Consider the following 20855-nt stretch of genomic DNA (forward strand, 5'->3'; position numbering starts at 1 on the left):
TGTTACAGAAATAGCAATGAAGAATCCTTCTACAGCTGATTGTGACGGTATTCCTGAGTCTCCACTGGGATTTGACAGTAGTGAAAACTGTGAAGAACCTACTGACATGACGAAGAAGCCTTTGTACTTCCTACCAACAACCACTTAAGTTGTGGGTCTACTGCAACAAAATCTATTCGTGTTTAAGGCTCAAAGTCTAAAATATCAGGTCCTTGCACATTGCTGCACTGCACCTTTGCAGAAAGGAAATGCACAGAAAAAAGTCTCAGATGAAATTGGGAGCCACGATGTCAGTCACATGATGGTTAATCTGTACTGCAGTGGGGTGAGTGAGAGGGCTGGGTCAATGTTGTTCAATCATGGCTCTTCTGACAGTACTTGACGTAAAGCATATTAACACCACGGTATCATAGCGGTTACTGCGACACTATCACAACTCGGGGTGTCGGAGAGTAGAGTTCAGTCCCCGTGTCCTCTGTAAGGAGTCTGTATGTCCTCCCATGGAATGCACGGGTTTCCTCCAGATTCTCTGATTTCCTCCCGCAAGTCCAAAGATGTACCAGTTAGTAGGTTAGTCATAGTCATAGTCATACTTTATTGATCCCAGGGGAAATTGGTTTTTGTTACAGTTGCACCATAAATAATTAAATAGTAATATGTAAATTATGCCAGGAAATAAGTCCAGGACCAGCCTATTGGCTCAGGGTGTCTGACCCTCCAAGGGAGGAGTTGTAAAGTTTGATGGCCACAGGCAGGAATGACTTCCTATGACGTTCAGTGTTGCAACTTGGTGGAATGAGTCTCTGGCTGAATGTACTCCTGTGCCCACCCAGTCCATTATGTAGTGGATGGGAGACATTGTCCAAGATGGCATGCAACTTGGATAGCATCCACTTTTCAGACACCACCGTCAGAGAGTCCAGTTCCATCCCCACAACATCACTGGCCTTACGAATGAGTTTGTTGATTCTGTTGGTGCCTGCTACCCTCAGCCTGCCGCCCCAGCACACAACAGCAAACATGATAGCACTGGCCCCCACAGACTAAGGGCTCTATTTGCACATAAAGTTACCTTGAGGGGTCACGTCTTTGTTCAGGATTTTCTAAGTGGCCTTCGATAAAACGTTGCAAGAAGTGGATCATCAAACAATGTAATCTATTAATTATTAAGATCAGAGAAGAGGAATAACCTTCTGATTTTGGAGGAAGTCCTCAAGTGGTTTCCTGAGCATTATTTGAAGTTTAAGTGAAGAGGATGTGTCATCCTGGTTTGCAAGACTATAACCAATGTTGAGAAAAAGAGGAACCACCATCGATGCATCAGGGTGTGAAAGTGTAGCAGAACGAGCACCACAGTACTGTAGTGGTTAGCGTGCCGCTATTACAGCTCAGGGTGTTCTGGAATTCAGAGTTCAATTCCTGCGCCGTTTTGTAAGGAGTCTCTGTGCGTCCTCCCTGAGGAATGCGTTGATATTCTTTGGGCCTTTCAGTTCCCTCCCGCAGTCCAAGGACGTAGCAGGTATGTTAATTGTTCATTGTAAATTGTCCCGTTGTTAGGTCAGGGTTAATTGGGGTTGTGGGGTTGCTGGAGCGGAGTGGCTTCAACGGCCAGAAGGACCTGCTCCGCATTCTATCTCTAAATAAGTAGCTTTCCAGAGAATCTTGCAATAATATAGAAAAAAAACCCTGACCTTGGGATAATAATGGATAAGAAACCACAACCGCATATAATGAAAGCAAAGTAAAAAGCTTTGCAAGTGAAATTTTCTTTTGGTAACAAGCTAGTTTGTTCATTATGTACCATGTTATATGACATGGGCAATCATGGACTCCATCACCATGATTGTCCTTGGCAATTTTTCCTACAGAAGTGGTTTGCCATTGCCTTCTTCTGGGCAGTGTCTTTACGAGACGAGTGACCCCAGATATTACTGTGGTGTTTAGAGGTTGTTTGACTCATGAATATGGGTGGATATGAATCTTATAGCTTATTTACTGCCTGTGACGCCACTGGCAATCGTGATCCTCCATGCCTGGTGGTGTTCAGAGCTTCCTTCATCATGTTAGTAGATCCTCCTCAGTTTTCACTACTGTCAAGTCCCGGGTGGAGACTCAGGAATACCGTCACACTCAGGTGTAGAAGGGTTCTTCATTGCTGTTTCTATAACAGTTTTGTTTGACCATTCAGGGTTGTTGGCCCTGAGCTGATCCCCCGAACCTGGAGGACCAGTGGGCCATCTTCAGTCTGACCTCTATCTTTTGACCTGTTTGACATGGGTGCCCCTGCCAACAGCCAAAGCATAAAGTCCAGGCTCCAGCCAATGTAGCTCTCTGGGTCATTGAGGCATGCAAACCTCCAAACACAACGACAAAGTTGTGGTTTTTAAACTGCTCATTTATCTTTCTGTATCCTTATGTCTTTACAAGGATTTTCAAATCTGCTTAAAGAGTTTGCTGTACACTGCTTTGTTCACAGAATCATATCTTGAGAAGCCTGTTTTTCTGAAATAACAGTATCCACACACAGCAATATATTTATTGCAATACATATTTGTAGGAATACTTCATCACTTAGTAGCCCTGTTGCCATAGAAACAGGTGATTCATTAAGACAGCAGCTATTAATGGATAATGGGGAGGATGACATAGCATCCAATAGCATATAAACAAAATAGTTTAAAAACATCTGTCTATATGTTGGATGTGGTCTGTAAGCACTTCTCAGTGACTGATTCTAAGATCACAGGCAAATTTAAGTGACAAGATTTTGACTGAGTTTCATAGTGAACACACAACAGTAATCATCATATAAATGATTACAAGGAAATTTCTTTACTGAGTATGTTTGGAAAGAATCATTAGTAAGCTTCTGAAGTATTTTCCAAAACTGTAGGGAAAGGCCATGAAAAATTTCCTTTGTTTTCATTTGCATGACCTGCTTGACCTTTTTCAGAGAAAACATGCAGATTTATGGAAAACAGGAACTAACAACTTCCCGTAACTGAGAAAATAGTAGTATAACACCCAGATACATTAACACCATTGATTTTACGTGAGAGGAACTGAGATCCAAATGGGCAAGTCATGTCTTTCCAAAGGGTCTGCTTCTGACAGTAGCTGACCTCTCCACTGCTTCAGTTACACCCTGCTCTGATCTCAAGCTTGATTGAACAGAGCAGCACCAAGTATTCTTGTAGCTAAGTGGTTTATTTCAGAAAGGGTAGGACGAGGGAGCACACACTAAACCTCCTAGAGGGATCAGAATTGGAAAAAGTGAGCAATTTCAAGTTCCTGGGTGTCAACATCCCTGAGGACCTAACCTGGGTGCAACCTATTGATGCAGCTATAAAGAAGGTAAGGCAGTGGTTATATTTCATTAGGAGTTTGCAGGGATATGGTACGTTACCGAAAACACTCGCAAGTTTATACAGATGTACTGAGGGGAGCATTCTTTCAGGCTAATTCACCATCTGGTATGGGGGGGTGGGGGGGGGCTACTGCACAGGATCGAAGTAAGCTGCAAAGAGTTGTCAAATTAGTCAGCTCCATCATGGGCACTAGCCTCTGTAGTATCCAAGTTATTTTCAAGGAGTGATGCCTCAAAAAGGCAGCATCACCCAGGACATGCACTCCTCTCATTGCTATAATCAAAAAGGAGCCACAGAGACCTGAAGGCACACACTCAACGATTCAGGAACAGCTTCTTCCCCTCTGCCTTCTGATTTCTGATTGGACACTGAACCCATGAACACTACCTCACTGCTTTTTTAAAATTTCTTTTTGTTTGCACAATTTAATATATATAGTAGCATACAAACGTTTGGGCACCCCGGTCAAAATTTCTGTTACTGTGAATAGCTAAGCGAGTAAAAGACGAACTGATATCCACTAGGCCTAAAGTTAAAGATGACACATTTCTTTAATATTTTAAGCAAGAAAACTTTTTTTATTTCCATCTTTTACAGTTTCAAAATAACAAAAAAGGGAAAGGGCCCGAAGCAAATGTTTGGGCACCCTGCATGGTCAGTACTTAGTAACACCTCCTTTGGCAAGTATCACAGCTTGTAAACACTTCTTGTAGCCAGCTAAGAGTCTTTCAATTCTTGTTTGGGGGATTTTCGCCCATTCTTCCTTGCAAAAGGCTTCTAGTTCTGTGAGATCCTTGGGTCATCTTGCACGCACTGCTCTTTTGAGGTCTATCCACAGATTCTTGATGTTGTTTGGGTTGGGGGACTGTGAGGGCCATGACAGAAAGTTCTATTTTAACTTCATCAGTCTACAGGACTTGTTTCCAAAATGCATCAGGCTTGTTTAGATGTTCCTTTGAACCTTTTGAATAGAACTTTTTGGCCGTAATGAGCAAAAGTATGTTTGGAGAAAAAAGGGTGCAAAATTTCATGAAAAGAACCCCTCTCCAACTGTTAAGCACGGGGGTGGATCAATCATGCTTTGGGCTTGTGTTGCAGCCAGTGGCACGGGGAACATTTCACTGATAGAGGGAAGAATGAATTCAATTAAATACCAGCAAATTCTGGAAGCAAACATCACACTGTCTGTTAAAGATCTGAAGATGAAAAGAGGATGGCTTCTACAACAGGATAATGAACCTAAACACACCTCAAAATCCACAATGGACTACCTCAAGAGGTGCAAGCTGAAGGTTTTGCCCTCTTCTCATCACCTCATTGCTACCATCAGGAAGGAGGTATAGAGGCACGAAGGCACAAATTTAGTGACTCAGGAACAGCTTTTATATATATCTATATACTTGCTGTAATTCAGTTTTTTTTCTGTTATTACTTGTTGCATTTGTTGCTGGAAAGGCAACAAATCTCATGATATATGCCAGTGACATTAACCATATTTCTGATTCTGATTCTAATATAGTAGAGACAAGCTCATTAATGTTACTATATTCAAAGGCCTGAAGTATATACAAATGTTTGTTCCTACAAGTGACAGAACTAATTTCCTGTCTCCCTACTTTTAGTAATTATTCTTTCTTGTCAGTCTCATGTGTTTGATATGAATCATTACAATATATCCCACTGCTGCCTGTAAGGAGTTTGTATGTTCTCCCAGTGACTCTGTAGGTTTCCTCCAGGTGCTCTAGTTTCCTCCCTCAGTCCAAAGATGGAACAGTTAGCAGGTTAATTGGTCCTTGTAAATTGCTCGGATTAAATCGGGGGTTGCTGGTGCCATGGGCCAAAGGGCCAGAAAGGTTTATTCCACATTGTATCTCAATAAATAAATGAGTTTTTGTGCAAGATTGGGTAACCATATTAAGTGATGTTTGCATATTTTCTCACTTATGGATAAAATCAACTTCTTCAGGTCTATAAAAATGGAACCAATGTTACCAAGAGATTGCCTATATACTGGACTTGTTCTTGTTTTTGTACCTAGCCTTTGAAATTTTGTCAATGATTTGTATGATGGAATTGATGGCTTTGTGACAAAGTTTATGGATGATACAAAGAGGTGGAGGGGCAGGTAGTTTTGAGGAAGTAGAGAGGCTACTGAAGACTTAGACAGATTAGGAGAATGGGCAAAGAAATGGAAGACGGACTACAGTGTTGGAAGGTGTATTGTCATTCATTTTTGCAGAAGATATAAAATGTTGGACCATAGACACAAGAGGTACTGCAGATGCTGGAAATCTAGAGCAATACACACAATGTGCTGGAGGAGCTCAGCAGGTCAGACAGCTTCTTTGGATGGGAATAAACGGTCGACTTTTCGGGCCAAGACTCTTCATCAGTTCAGACTATTTTCTAAAGGGTAGACTATTTTCTAAATGGAGAGAAAATTCAAAAGTCTGAGACATGGGAGTCCTTTTGCATGATTCCCTAAGGGTTAATTTGCAGGTTGAGTCTGCAGTTGATGATGGTAAATGCGATGTTTGTATTCATTTCAAGAGGACTAAATTATAAAAGCAAGAATGTAATGTATAAGGCACTAGTGAGGTCTCACTTGGATAATTATGATCATTTTTGGGCACTTCATCTAAAAAAAGATGTGGTGATATTGGAGAGGGCTCAAAGGAGGTTCACAAAAATGATTCCAGGATTGAACAGCTTGTCATATGAAGAGCGTTTGATGGCGCTGGGCCTGCACTCACTGGAACTCAGAAGTATGAAGGGTGACCTCATTGAAACCTATCGAATGGTGAAAGGGCTCGATAGAGTGAATATGCAGAGGATGTTCCCTGTGGTGGGGGAGTCAAAGACCAGAGGACACAGCCTCAGAATAGAGGGGCGTACTTTTAGAATGGAGATGAGAAGGAATTTCTTTAGGGCATAGAATATTGAACATAGAAAAGTACAGCACAGTACAGGCCCTTTGGCCCACAATGTTGTGCTGACCCTCAAACTCTGCCTCCCATACAAGCCCCCACCTTAAATTTCTCCATATACCTGTCTAGCAGTCTCTTAAACTTCACTAGTGCATCTGCCTCCACCACTGACTCAGGCAGTGCATTCCACACACCAACCACTCTCTGAGTAAAAAACCTTCCTCTAATATCCCCCTTGAACTTCCCACCCCTTAACTTAAAGCCATATCCTCTTGTATTGAGCAGTGGTGCCCTGGAGAAGAGGTGCTGGCTATCCACTCTATCTATTCCTCTTATTATCTTGTACACCTCTACCATGTCTCCTCTCCAAAGAGTAAAGCCCTATTTCCCTTAATCTCTCAGCCGGAGGGTGGTGAATTTGTGGAATTCATTGCCGCAGTCCTCTGTGGAGGTCAGGTCATTGTGTGTATTTAAGGCAGAGATTGATAGATTCATAAACATTCTAATACAACAGAAACCAGACGGCAGCTCTAGATATGGTGTCTATTGGAAACCCATTCACACGGACTTGTACCTCAACAGTAACAGCCACCATCACACCTCTCAATGGAGAGTGGCTCTTTCTACCTAGATTAACATTGCGAAAATAATTTTGGACCCAGAGGGTCTCCACAAGGATATAAGATGATTACACAGAAAGTTCCTACAGAAAGGCTACAAGGTGAAGGAAACCAGTTGAGCCCTTAAAAGGGCCGACGGAAAAACCGGGAAACCTAACAACAAAGAGGAACCCGTCGTTACCACCTGTCTTACCCAGATTTCCTGTTTCTGGAAGGATCGCCAGGATGCTGAAGAAATACTGGATTAATACCATCCACAAACTTGTATGGAAGCTCAAATCACAGCTTACGCAGGTCAAAAATGTCCAGGGACTCAGTATGGCAGATGTTTACAGCATTCCGTGTGTATGCGTAGCAGCGTATATCAGCCAACTGGGATGTACAGTGGAAACCCGCAGTAGCAGCACAGCAGGTATACCCATTTGGGTTACCCAGAGAAATTGGCAGTAGCAGAACACTGCGTTTGCAATGGCTATAGGATTGTCTTGGACAGCACAAAACTGCAGTGCCATGCCAATGCTTTTGGGGCCACTTGGTGAAGGAGCCATTGAAGTAAAACTAGAGGAAGAGAATTTTGACAAAGGTGAAGGTCTCATTCTAAGTAAAAACTGGAGTTTGATTGCAAACAAGGTGGTACAGCAGAAACCTGATTGAATGAAGACTAACCAATCAGGAGGGATGGATGAGGGGGTATAAATACCAGCAGACTAGACATGCCCAGGCATCATCCCTGATGAAGATGGCAGAGTTTGTCATGGATACATCGGTAAAACTCTATATCCGTACCCGCCTGGAAGCCGGAGAATAGTTTTTTAAAATCAGAATGCAGGTTTGAAGCATATAATGCATTGTTGGCTTCCCTAGTCAAAGGAAGTTTATACATGAGCTGCGGTTTTGTTCCTATTCTTGAGGACTTAGTTATAGCATTTGTAATCTGTACCAGATATTATACTTGTATTTAAATATGTTTATTTAATGCAGCAGACAAAATGTCATGTTTGAACACAATTCTCAGTGCCCTACTGTTCACCACGTAATACCTACCTTGGTTTGTCCAACCAAACTGCAAAAATGTATACTTGTCTGCATTAAGTTCCATCTGCCATATACAGTCTATTTTTCCAGCTGGTCCAGATCCCTCTGCAAGCTTTAACAGCCTTCCTCGTTGTCCACTGTGGTCCCAATCTTGGTGTCATGTGCAAATTTGCCACATTATCACTCAGATCGTTGGTGTAAATGACATTTACAGGTGACATAGTTCTTTCGGAATTCTGCGCATGTTGGTCAAGATTCCCAACATCTGCAGAATCTTCTGTGTTTCACATATATGAAGGGTTATCTTTTTAAAAGTAGACTGTAGGACTATAGGAGAAGGCATATAGGCAATGCAAAATTAAGGAATTTATTTACAAGGATGACACCAGAGTTGCAAGAATATACTAGTATGCTAAAAAGGAGCAGGCTGGGTTTCTTTAGAAAACAGAAAGGTAACAAATGTAATTATAGCAATAATTTGATTTGTGATAACTGTAACTCTACATTTGTTAATTGAAATTAATTAAAAGATTTATTTGTCCTACAATGTTAAATGAAGCTGTGAGTCTGCAGCTGAATAAAAGGAGTGTAGATCTAGGTTTTTACTGTTCAACTGCCCTGGCACAGGCTCAGTGGCCACTTTAGTAGGTACTCCTGTATTCCTGCTTGATAATGCAAATATCTAATCAGCTAATCATGTGGCAGCAACTCAATGCATAAAAGCATGTAGGCATGATCAAGAACTTCAGTTGTTCTTCAGACTAAACATCAGAATGGGGAAGGAAGATGATCTAAGTGATTTTGACCATGGAATGATTATTGGTGCCAGGCAGGGTCGTTTGAATACCTCAGAAACTGCTGATTTCTTGGGATTTTCATGCACAACAGTCCCCAGAGTTTACAAAGAATGGTGTGAAAAACACAAAAAAAATCCCATGAGCAACAGTTCTGCGGGTGAGAACGCCTTGTTAATGATAGGCATCAGAGAAGAATGGCCAGACTGGTTCAAGTGGTCAGGAAGACAACAGGAACTCAAAGTCATGCATACATACGAGCATATCAGAGTACACAACATGTCAAACCTTGAAATGGATGGGGTGCAGCTGCAGAAGACCACGAACATACAAGTCAGTGGCCACTTTAGGTACAGAAGGTATCATAAAGGTTAAAACATATTGTGTACACTTGGGCATTACTTGCAAACTGTCAGCTGAGTTGTGAACAGTTCCCTTCCCTGTTCTACAATTAAGGTACAATCACATCCATTCTGGCCAGTGACGAAGTATTAACAATGTACTGAGCAGTTCTTGTCTTTTCTGAGCACCATTCACAGATGGTGGCTGAGCGCCGGTTGGCTATGAACCACAGGTGAGTAGAATACATCACATGAATCTCTGCTCGTCCATTTTTCTCCCCTGAACCCGAGTTTGCTTGTTTTTATGAAGATGTTACCAGAATCTCTCAGAGCATAGTGTAGTCGTAGTCAGGTATGATCTGCACATCTGTCCGACTTCTCAGGTTGATCTGTCGTACGATCTAGTATTTCCAGATATATTGGAAAGCTAATTATAAATTTAATTAAACATATTTGGCAATTGTATGAATAGTTTTAAGTGTACAATTGGTAATGTAACCAACATGGCCCAATCACTATATCCCAAAATAGCAACCCAAGAAATTCATCAGGCAGAAAATTTTGCACCTCATGCAAGGTTTCGACCTGAGACATTAACAGGCCCTTCCACTGCACAGATGTTACTCGATTCATAGTGTTTCTCCAACAGATTCGTGTGGCTCTACATTCCAGTATCTGCAGTCTCTTACTGTATGTTGTCAGAATTTATAATCAACAGGGTGGACCACGTGGCCAAGGATTGCGAGGTCTGTGTTCAAAATTAATCCGAACTATCTTCTACATAAAATATCCATTACCTGAGGTTTGAATTTATTTTCCTATTTACTTGATTGGTATAGACACACACAATGGCCAACCTGACTTAATCCATCTTTATCTCAGCTTCAGTATTTGCAATGTTCTTCTGGAAACTGAAATGAGTGATTGAATTTTTAAAATTATTGATGCATCTACTTATGCTTTATTGACAATGAAAAGGCTTTTGATAAAGTAAGACACGAGAAAGTAATAGAGGTGCTGAACAAGTACGATCTGGGACGGGAGAATGTGCAGATAATAAGGAACTTGTATTGGAAACAGAAAGTGGCGGTCAGGATAGAAAATGAGCTATCACCATGGGCATGTATTAAACGAGGCGTAAGGCAAGTCTGTGTTGGATTGCTGGACTTGCTCAACCTCTATGGAGAATGGATTTTTCGGGAATGTGACCATCAGGAGTCAGGTATTCCAATTGGAGGTCAGAAGGTGGATAACATCAGGTATGAGTACAACACCGCGTTGTTAGCTGACAGCGAATGTGAACTGCAAATTATGCTGAATAAAGCGAATGAGAAAAGCCTTGAGTACGGATTTAAAATGAACTCTAAGAAAACAAAATAGATGGTGGTAAGCAAAACAAACACTCATTACAAGTATCATTACAAGTGAATGGACAAGACATTGAACAGGTGTGAAAGTTTGATTATCTTGGCAGTTGTCTGACAGATGACGGGAGATGTGTAGTTGAGATCAGAAGGAGAATAGGTATGGCTAAGACCCAGTTCATGAAGTTAAAAGTTCTACTATGCAATCGGAAGGTAGACATCCAAAGTAGAATCCACTTCCTCGAGTGTTATGTATGGTCAGTGCTGAGGTATGGATCAGAAACATGGACCCTGAAGAAGGATGACATGAAACGAATTGATGCTTTTGAAATGTGGTGCTATCGACGAGTGTTGAAGATCAGCTGGGTAGAGAAAGTTTCAGATGAGAGGGCTTTGTCCGAAGTTTATAGACCACTGATATTGCTGGAGAAGATTATGAAGTTAAATTTGCTTATTGTGGACACGTTATGCGGAGAGATAACATCTTGTCAGACTTGCTATATGGAAAGGTGGAGGGAAAGAAAGGAAGAGGAAGTCAAAGAACAACGTGGCTGGATAACATCAAGGATTGAACCAAGCTGGACAAGACTAGGGATGTTGTGGACAAGGGTCGGGACAGAGCGGAGCGGCATGGGGGGGAAATCGTCCGCCAACTGGAAATTCCAGATGCGACCTAACGACGATGGCGATGCATATTGACAACCTTCCATTTCTTAATCATCTAGATATTCATTTGATATTTTGGTTTTATCCTCTGCATGTGATTAGATTTTGCTTTTTGATGTGTTAGAAGGTGTGGTCATGATCCTGAGGAAAGGCAATGAATAAGTTTGCAACAGTCATACAGATCGTACATACGATTTGATTTTTTTCTGTAACAACGGAGCTCATTAGAAGCAGATTTCCTATTCTTGAATATTACGCGTACTCATTTGAAGTACCACAAGAGAGAATATAAACTTCAAAATCTCAAACTGAAAGTAACATCAAATTACCAATCCATACCTTCAGGGAAGGAAATTCACTGTGCCTACATAGGCTGGCCTGTCTGTAGCTTCAGACCCACAAATGTGATTGACTTCTTGTAGTTTGTTTAATGTTAACATTCCCAGAAGTTTAGGAACAGAATTCCTTCACATCATCTGGGAGAATGTGTGTGAAATGAGAGCACATGTTGAGAAGACTTCAAAGGAAAAGAAACTTTTAAAAATAGATTTTAATATGAAACAGACATCTGATTCAAGAACCTATCAGCAAATTAAATAAAGAAAATAGAATATCTGCGGAACTCAAATCAGTGTTGAAATTTACTGCAAGTTTTACCGCCTACCTCCTATAAACTAACAAGGACCTGGCACTTGTGTGACTCATTTAATCCCCTTAGTAAAATACAAGCTTCCCAGAGCAGAGATCTTCAATAACTTGCTCAACAGTCAGGATACCTCTATTTATGGATACTGATTCTTGCCGCAAGTTTCTGAGAACTGTGTTAAATTAAGTTTCCTTAGATTTTTGTGCTTTCATGAGTATTTTGCAATAAGCCACAGAGGACCCCCCATTATTATTTGGCAAGCAGGGCAGTTACTAATTAAATCAAATTAAGAATAGGCTGACTGGGGGCAGGGGGAATTCATTTTTTTTGGTCCACTTCACTGGCATTTAAATATACGTTTCATTAGATCATTTTCAATGAAGGAAACAAGTGCAAGATTATAACAAGGTGAGATCAAGAGTCTCTTTTATCACAGAGTCATAGAGGAGTACAGCATAGAAACAGGCTCTTCAGCCTATCTAGTCCATACCAAAATCATTTAAACTGCCCTTTCTCATCGACCTGCACTGGGACCATAGCTCTCCATACCCCCACCATTCATGTACCTATCCAAACTTCTCTTAAACGTTGAAAGCGAGCTTGCATTCACCACTTGCGCTGGCAGCTTATTCCACACTCTCATTACCCTCTGTGTGAAGAAGGTTCCCCTTAAACTTCCCACCTTTTACCCTTAACCCATGACCTTTATTTGTAGTCCCACTCAGCCTCAGTGGAAAAAGTCTGCTTGCATTTCTCTTGTCTTTACCCCTCATATATACCTCTATCAAATCCCCTGTTAATCTTTCATGTTTTAAAGAATACAGTCTTAACCTATTCAATCTTTCCTTGTCCTCCAGAACTGGCAACATCCTTGTAAGTTTTCTCTGTACTCTTTCAACCTTATACATCTTTCCTGTAGGTAGGTGACCAAAACTGCACACGATACTCCAAATTAGGTCTCACCAACGCCTTATACAACTTTAACATAACATCCCACCTCCTGTACTCAATACATTGATTTATGAAAGCAAATATGCCAAAAGCTTTCTTTATGACCCTGTCTACCTGTGGCACCACTTCCAATGAATTCTGGACCTGTATTCCCAGATGCCTTTGTTTTACCATACTCCTCAGTGTCCTACCATTCACTGTGTAAGACCCAACTTGGTTGGTCCCACTGAGGTATAAAACTTCACATTTGTCTGCATTAAATTCCACCTGCCATTTCTCAGCCCTTTTCCCCGGCTGATGAAGATCCATCTACAACCCATGATGTCCTCCTCACTGTCCACTACTTTCCCAATCTTGGTGTCATTGCAAATTTGCTCATCCAGTTAACCACATTATCGTCCGGATCATTGATAAGATTACAAACAACAGAGGACCCAACATCCATCCCTGTGGCACAGCAGTATTCACAGGCCTCCAGTCAGAGAGGCATCCCTCGACTACTACTCTCTGGCTTCTCCCACAAAACCAATATCGAATCGTGAATGCCAAGTGCCTGAACCTTCTTGGCCAACTTCTAATGTAAGACCTTGTCAAATCCCTTACCGAAGTCCATGTTGACAACATCCACAGTCTTGACTTCATCCACTTTCCTGGTAGCTACCTCGAAAAACTCTGAGATTGGTTAGATGTGACCTACCGTGCACAAAACCATGCTGACTATTCTCAATCAGACGATGACTACCCGAATAATTATATATCCAGTCCCATAGAGTACTTTCCAATAACTTTCCCACAAATGATGTCAGTCTCACCAGCCTGTAATTTCCTGGATTAAGTTTAGGGTCTTTTTCTAAACAGCAGAACAACATTGGCTATCCTCCCATGCTCTGGTACCTGTTCTGTTGCTAAGGGTGTCTTACATATCTCTGCTAGGGCCCTAGCATTTTCTGCACTTGTCTCTCGTAGGGTTTGAGAGAACACCTTGTCAGCCCTGGGGATTTATCCACTCTCACTTGCATCAGGATAGCAAACACCTCCTCCTCTGTAATCTGTACAGTGTACATGAAGTTGATACCACTTTGCCTCACTTCTATAGACTCTGCGTCCATCTCCTGAGTAAATACAGATGCAAATAATTCATTTTTAAATCTCCCCCATCTGTTTTGGCTCCACACAAGGATTATCATTCTGGTCTTCCAGGGGACCAGTTTCGTTCCTTGCAATCCTTTTGCTCTTAACATATCGAGAGAATCCCATAGGATTCTCCTTCACCTTGCCTGCTAGAGCAACTTCATGTCTTATTTTACCCTTCCTGATTTTTTAGATTTTCCCTTGCATTTCTTATACTCCATAAACACCTCATATATTCCTACATGTCTATACCTGCTCCTTTTCCCTCTTAACAAGGGCCTCAACACCTCTTGAAAACTTGTGCTGTTTACCTGTCATTCAGGCAAGCACAGACAAGTTTTGTAATCTCAAAATTTAATTTTTGATGGCCTCCCACTTACCAAGTACAATTTTCCCAGAAAACAGCCTGTCCCAATCCGCACTTGCCAGATTATTTCTGATGTCATCAGAATTGGCCTTTCTCCAATTTAGAATCTCAACCCATGGACTAAGCCTATCTTTTTGCACATTTACTTTGAAACTAATGGCATGTTGTTGTGGGAGCATTTCAGTCATGGGGCAAGTAAAGATGAGTGAGGTTATTCCCTCTGGTTCCATAGCCTGATGGTTGAAGGGTAGTAGCTTTTCCTGAATTTGTGGTGTGAGTTCTGAGGCTCCTGTATATTCTCTTTTGATGGCAGCATCGAGGAGTGAGCATGGGCTGGGTGCAGAGGGTAGCTGATGATGGATGCTGCTTCCCTACGACAGCGCTCCGTGTAGATATGCTCAATAGTGCGGAATGCTCTACCCATAATGGACTGGGCTGTATATCCACTACTTATTGTTGGATTTTTCATTCAAAGGCATTGGTGTTTTCTTACCAGGCTGTGATGCAGCCTGTCAATATACCCTCCACCAGACATCTACAGAAGTTTGACAAAGTTTTAGATGTCATACCAAATTTTCGCAAACTTTTGAGGAACTAGAAGCGCTGTATGCTTTTTCATGATTGCATTTACTTGCTGTGTCCGGGACAGGTCCTCTGAAATGATCACACCAAGGAATTTAAAAGTTGCTGACTCTCTCCACTTCTGACCTTCCAATGAGGACCAACTCATGGACCTCTGATTTCCTCCCCCTGAAGTCAATAATCAGCTCTTGGGTCTCGCTGACATTGAAAAAGAGCTGTTGTTGTGGCACCATTCAGACATATCTTCAATTTCCCTCCTATGTACTAAAAGACCTCTTGATCTTCAACCTTTTAATATTGTTCTCATGAAGTCAAAGGAGCAACTTCTCGTCCTCTGAAAAAAAGCACAGAGTAGAACTCCGGATTCAAGGCTAAACTGAATTGCTTCAGATAACCAGCCCTGTATTTCACACATCCTGCATGTACAGCTATTTTTGCTCTTCTGGTAATTTCGGTTTTAATTGGTCTCTTTTTATGTGCTCTCCCCAAACTCTTTTACTCTTTGCCGCAAAGACAGAACAAGAGGAACCACAGTTCAGACATCTGTGTACTTGGCTGAGGAGCTGAGGTGTTAAACTCTGGAATTTGGACTGAAAGCCTGTAAAAAGGAACCCTGCTGAAACTATCAACACTTTTACCCTGTAATCTCTTTGACATTATCTTTGAACACCCACACAAACATTTGCTCTGAAACGGTAGAGACATTTGTTTTCACTGTCCTTCCCCTGCTCCATTGACCACACTAATTATTAACCAATAATTAAATTCACCCAGAGCACAGCCTTGCTCTGCCATCTCCTGATATCACCATGCCCCAGAGGGGCCTTAAGTTGGAAAATCAATGAACTGAGCATTCTTGTGCCAAGCTTTTGATATTTAGGTCTATTTCAGTTTTTTTTTAATATTGAAATTAAGCTCCATGTCTGAGTTGTATAAGAGAACACATCACATGCAGCTGTGTCAGGACTCTGCCTTAGTAATTAATTGCAACAGAGCTTCACAAATATTTCTTCATTGCTTACCCGGTTCCAGATTTGCCAAATGTTCATTTTTCCCTATTCATACACATTTTGTATAATAGTCCCTGAGGGACTAAACGTTATTTCATTTAAGCGGTCCTTAAACCTGTCCAATTCTTACTGTGAGCTATGAAAATTGTGCTTCATTTAATCTTTTCAATGACTGACTTATTTAATTTTAAGTAATTATTCACATATCTATTGTATTCCAACTTGTCTTTTCCTAGTAAATAATCGACTATATTGCCTAAATCCAATTACACTGAATTATGTTTGAAAGAATAAGCCTAATTAGAGTCACTGGAATTACTAATTCCACTGGATAACAATTTTTTTTTTGTAAAGTGTTACTTCCTCAGAATTGTTTTTGTTTGTGATAGACGGCTTGAAACTGAACACAAATATAATTTCAGACTACTTTTATCATGTAGGAATTTGGAGAAACAAGAAATTAACTTTTATTGAATACTGTATAATGTGTTTAATTGCATTATAGCGCGAACTCTGTAATAGTCCAACTAAGCTAAAAATGTTTTGTTGATGATTTTCATTTGTATTCAGAGTCTGAGGCTTCTCACTTAAGTGTCCAACAATAATCCCCCAGTATTGATGGATTCCATTTGCCCTGATTCAGTTTCTCCATGACTGCAATGTCCTGGTGAAACCTTTCACCATGTTCGTCACTGACATCACCAAGATATGCAGGGAAGAAGTCTAAATGGGAGAAAATGAATCGTTAGTAACATGTTTCATGGTTTTGTATGCTTGAAGTATGTTGTCAACCAGCTGCACGTAGTTCAGTGCTCTGTAGTTGCCAAGAAATTTTTCAAAAACGTCGATGAATGCGTTCCATGCGATTTTCCCCGGAGCCACTATAAATTCTTTGAATTGCCTGTTATTGATAGCCTGTTTGATTTGTGAACCAACAAAAATGTCTTCCTTAATCCTGGTATCAGTTATCTTGACTCAAATTATGAACTGAAATAACTAACACAGATGATTTCAAAATATGGTGCATGATAGGAGGTACAAGGGGAATGTCAGAGGTAAGTTTCTCATACATCTTCAGGGATATTGATGGCACCACAATGTGGAACCTCCGGTTTGAAAAGGATTTGAACAACTACAATTAGGCTACATTTCAATAATGATTTTATAGTCTATAGCCAAGAAAACTCTTCTTTAATAATTACTGGCCTATTCTTTCTTTTTCAAATTAAAGGTGTGTAGTAAGGAGAGAGATATGGATTGATTGCACTTGGTTAACTGTTACGTACAGGGCCTTAGAGCTGCTGGGGAAACTAATGGCAACATGCACAAAATGCTGGAGGAACTCAGCAGGCCAGGCAGCATATATGGAAAAGAATAAACAGTTGACATTTTAGGCTGAAACACTCTATCAGATAGCGCAGTTAGAGATTGGCAGGTATGACACTGTGAGCATCACTAAGTCATGACTGAAAGAACTTAGATGGGAGCTTAATATCCAAGGATACACATTGTATTGAAAGGACAGGCAGGTAGGCAGAGTGGATTGGGTGGCTCTGTTGGTAAAAAATGAAAGAGATGACAGAGGATTGGAAGATATAGAATCTTTGTGGGTAGAGTTAAGAAACACAAGGGTAAACAAAACCTGATGGGAGTTATGTACAGGCCTCCAAATAGTAGTCAGAGTGTGGAAAACAAATTACAATGGGAGGTGGAAAAGGCATGTAAAAAGGCAGGGTTATGAATTTGTTGAATGACTATGAGATGAGTTTTTAGAGCATCTTGTGGCTGAGTCCACTAGGGAAAAGGCAATTCTGGATTGGGTAATGAACCAGATTTGATTAGGGAGATTAAGGTAAAGGAACCCTTGGGGGAAAAGTGATTATAATATGATAGAGTTCACCCTGTAGTTTGAGGGGAGAAGCTAAAGTCACACACATCATTATTATAGTGAGTAAAGGTAATTACAGAAGCATGGAGAGGAGCTGGCCAAAGTTGATTGGAAGGGGGCACTAGCAGGGATGATGGCAGAACAGCAATGGCTGGAGTTTCTGGGGCCAATTCAGAAGGTGCAAGATAGATATGTCCCAAAGATGAAGAAGTATGCTAAAGGGAGGATGAGGCAACCACGGTTGACATGGGAAGTCAAAGGCAGCATAAAAGCAAAAGAGAGGACATATAATACAACAAAAATTAGTAGGAAGCTGAAGGATTGGGAAGCTTTTAACAACCAACAGAAGGCAACTAAAAAGCCATAAGGAGAGAAAAGATGAAATAGGAAGGTAAGCTAGTTAATAATAAATAAAAGAAGATACCAAAAGACTTCAGAATATACTGTAAAAGAGAGGCAAGAGAGCTTCTTAAGGGAGCTAGGGCTTTACTCTTTGGAGAGAAGGAGGATGAGAAGAGACATAATAGAGATGTACAAGATAATAAGAGGAATAGATAGAGTGGACAGCCAGCACCTCTTCCCCAGGGCACCACTGCTCAATACAAGAGTACATGGCTTTAAGGTAAGGGGTGGGAAGTTCAAGGGGGATATTAGAGGAAGGTTTTTTACTCAGAGAGTGGTTAGTGTGTGGAATGCACTGCCTTAGTCAGTGGTGGAGGCAGATACACTAATGAGGTTTTGGAGACTACTAGACAGGTATATGGAGGAATTTAAGGTGGGGGCTTATATGGGAGGCAGGGTTTGAGGGTCGGCACAACATTGTGGGCCGAAGGGCCTGTACTGTGCTGTGCTATTCTATGTTCTATGTTCTAAAGGTGGACATCGGTCTGCTGGAAAATGATGATGGAGAGGTAGTAATGGACAAACTTAATAAGTATTTTTCATCAGTTAGGGGACAGAAAGAACTGTAGAGGAAGCAGGGAATCTGTGGCGGGGCTTAGAAAGAATGAGAGAATGGGCAAAGAAGTGGCAGATTTAGTATAGTGGAGGGAAGTGCATTACCATGCATTTTGGTAGAAACGATAAAGATATATACTAAAGAGGAGAAAACCGAAAATCAGAGGTGCATAGGGAGGCTTTGTGCAGCATTCCCTGAAGGTTAACTGCAGATTAAGTAAAGAAGGCAAGTGCAACGTTAGAATTCATTTCAAGATGATTAATATATAAATGCTGCAAGTTTATAAGGTACAGGTCAGATGCACGGAGTATTTTGAACATTTTTGTTCCTCTTATCTATGAAAAGCTGTGCTGGTATTGGAGAGGGTCCAGAGGAGGTTCAGGAATAAAAGGGTCAGCAGATGAGGAGAGCTTTAAGGTTCTGGGTCTGTACTCACTGGAGTTTAGAAGAATGATGGGGGATATCATTGAAACCTATTGAATAGAAAAGGGCCAAGATAGAGTGGATGTTTCTTACAGTGGAGAGTCTAGGACAAGAGAGTACAGCCTCAGAATAGAGGGACATCCATTTGGAATACGTGAGGAGGAATTTCTTCATCCAGAGAGTAGTGAATCTGTGGGATTCATTGTCCAAGTCATTTGGGTACATTTAAAGCAGAGCTTGATAGGTTATTGTTTAGTCAGGGCATCAAAGGTTACAGAGAAAGGCGGGAGAACGGGTTTGAGAATCATACGATCGACTGGACCCAATGGCCCAACGGCTTAATTCTGCTCCTATGTCTTATGGTCTATGGTCTTAGTCAGAGCTACATTATTCCATCAAAGGCAGGTGTATGTCTTATTGATTCCTGTAAACACTGGCATGGAACATTACCAGTATAAACAAGCAAATATGAAAGTTTGAGGAAGTGCATTCATTGGCTTGCAATATTTGCAGCAAAGTTGAGTTTGCATAATCTCAAATCCTCAAATTTCAGATTTGCTGACATATGACACACCATGCTCATGCGAATCAAAGTAAAACAATTCAGCATGTAGAATAGTTTTGGTGCTGAAGGAAATTCTTTGTTGTACTGGGTCTATACTAATTCCTTTCCTCATTTCCTTACACTTGCCCTGCAGTTCTGAAAGTCTGAAATGTGTGCTTGCACCCTGACATGGAGTGAATTTCACATTATTACCACAATAGAAGTAATCTGCTAATATGAGACACAAGAAGGACTGTAGAAGTACTGGAAATCTAGACCAATACATACAATGATGAAGGGTCTCAGCCTGAAATGTCGACTGTTTATTCCCATCCGTAGATGCAGCCTGACCAGCCGAGCTCCTCCAGCACGTTGTCTGTCTACTAATTTAAACACCCATAATTACCTTGTGTCATTTTCAGAAGAAACAATCCTTTGATAAGAAATCACATTGAAATCATTGGAGTCCTGACGAAGGGTCTCGGCCTGAAACGTCGACTGCACCTCTTCCTAGAGATGCTGCCTGGCCTGCTGCGTTCACCAGCAACTTTGATGTGTGTTACATTGAAATCAAAATGGCTTCTCTAAAATAGGACTGTAAGAAATCATTTGCATAGGAATAGTTGGAAAAGTAGTGGAAGGTTTGTGTACGGAGGATTGAACTGGGCTTTTATTAATTCATCCAGTCATGTTTCATAGAGCAATATCTTCAAAACCTGTAATTTGCCCTTTCTAAATTCCCATTGAATCTGTGGCTCGTAGCCTATGAGGAGTTCCTTCCAGATTATAAAAACTTCTTTTAAAACCTGCTTAAATGTTCTTTTATTATGGTGTCAACTAACTTAAACCTCTTGCTCTTGTAACTAACATTAAAGACATTAATGATCTTGAAAGCCTTTAACTCTTATGGAAAGTAACCCTGATGAGTTCAATGTCTCTATAAAACTGAAGTCCATCATACTTGTTAGTAATCCAAGTCAAGTCAAGTTAAGTTTATTGCCATTTAACTATATACATGAACACAATCAAATGAAACATTTCTAAGGAGCAGGGCGTAAAGCACAGTAGTACACATTAACATACATATAACACAATAACTTTGGAAAGTAAGAATTATGCATATGAATTATACAAATGAATTATGCATAGATAAACAAAGTAAAGTGCATGAATTAAATATTTTAGGGTGCAGAACAAATTAACTGGTGACACTTCGAATGGAATGCGGCAGGGAATTTAG

At 40.8% G+C, this 20855-nt stretch overlaps 1 protein-coding gene across 3 annotated transcripts in view; it reads left to right on the top strand.

Annotated features, from left to right (window-relative positions):
* LOC140199637 (xin actin-binding repeat-containing protein 2-like) overlaps window positions 1-20855 on the top strand; it is a 172777-nt gene that overhangs the window by 33565 nt on the left and 118357 nt on the right. Inside the window, exon 1 of one of the 3 annotated variants that reach the window (XM_072262051.1) lies at window positions 3084-3354. The exons of the other annotated variants lie outside the window; for them this stretch is intronic. The gene's annotated coding sequence lies outside the window, so the exon portion shown is untranslated. Of the gene's footprint in view, window positions 1-3083; window positions 3355-20855 lie in introns of those variants that run through there. 3 annotated transcript variants of the gene reach the window in all.

Source organism: Mobula birostris, chromosome 6 (assembly GCF_030028105.1).
Source record: "Mobula birostris isolate sMobBir1 chromosome 6, sMobBir1.hap1, whole genome shotgun sequence".
NCBI lineage: Eukaryota > Metazoa > Chordata > Chondrichthyes > Myliobatiformes > Myliobatidae > Mobula > Mobula birostris.